The sequence below is a fragment of the Oculina patagonica genome, chromosome 3, assembly GCF_052425735.1.
Source record: "Oculina patagonica isolate OP01 chromosome 3, crgOcupat, whole genome shotgun sequence".
Lineage (NCBI taxonomy): Eukaryota > Metazoa > Cnidaria > Anthozoa > Scleractinia > Oculinidae > Oculina > Oculina patagonica.
In genome coordinates, this window is record NC_135760.1 from 12834732 (window position 1) to 12836140 (window position 1409).

Genomic DNA, 1409 nt, shown 5'->3' on the forward strand with positions numbered 1-1409 from the left:
GAGGAGCTATCTACATCTAGGTCCTACATGTAGCATTGAAGATATCAATGTTATGTTTAAGATGAATTATTCTTTCAATATGACAAGAAAGTAATGCTTCTTGGAGGATGAGTGTGCATTTATGCTACATGTGTGTTTGGTCCCTGTGACTTCTGTACAAACATTGTCAGAGCTTTGACAAGTTCTAAAAAGTCTTTATTTTCACCTTTCTCACTGAATAAAAATGAATATGCCAAAGTGAATTTAAATGTAGATGTACTTAAAACTTTAATCATGAAGCTGGGTGGAACTCTGCTAGATTATGAACAAGAGCAGTGTCCATATGGAACTCAACCATCATTGAGGTAGAGGAGTTTCTCTTGTTGCAACCTCCTGACCAATGTCTTAGGGGTGAAAATGGAAATGTCTCTTGTCAAGAATTTGGTGATAATTTCTCTCTAAAATAGACAACAAATTTCCTTTTAGGCCAAGATAAGCCAAGGATAAAGGATGAATACAGTTGTTCCTGGACATGTAAATGATAGCAATGATTTATCTTAAATTTTATCATTTCATCTGAGGTAATGTTTTAAAATAAAATTTTAGACTTGCAAGCTTTTTTTAAGCCTTTCTATCCATTTGGGTGGGTACTTTATTTAATTATAGCAACAGGAACTGTAAAAGGGCTTCTTAGAAATATCTTCATCCATTAGCTTAACAATGATTTATTTCAAAACTTAAAAGTTTATGCAGCTTTAACAGTGAAAACGTTTTTTAACTCTTAAAGAATTGCCCTCTGCTTGTGGTATTTCCATTTCTTGAGTAGATGATTGTCTGGACTCCTTTTAGATTGTAACACAATCCATGTTTACTGGGATAGCTCTTAACCATGAGACAATATTAAAACCTTTATAATTAACTATATAACTTTACCTAAAAGCAACTCTGTTGTTTATATTCTTATAAAAATACAAAAAATCTGCCTCACTGAAAAATAAAAATAAAAACATTTTGCAAAATTGGGATTATTTCCTTATTTGGGATATTTATTTCACTGAAAACTTGTCAACAGCAATGCATAGCATTTAATATTTGATGTATGTAAATATTATCATCAACTTTAGACAGTTATTATCTAAACAAACGTTTTGTAAACATTGCATATTAAAGAAATTTTGTGAATATCTCCTTACTTTAAAGACGAAAGAAATTGTCCTCACCATGCTGACGTTTTGTCAGATTACACCTTGGATTTCTTCGCTGGATGTCCTTCAATGGGAAACCAAAACAAGTGATGTTCCGTGAGAAGCTCCCTCGCCTTTTTTGCAACCAAAAGCGGTCCAATATTTTCCTTACATCTTAGAAGATAACGAAGGAGTATTATTACAATTGAAACTTTCGCTCTTTTTCCGAAAAAAGCGAAAAAAGAC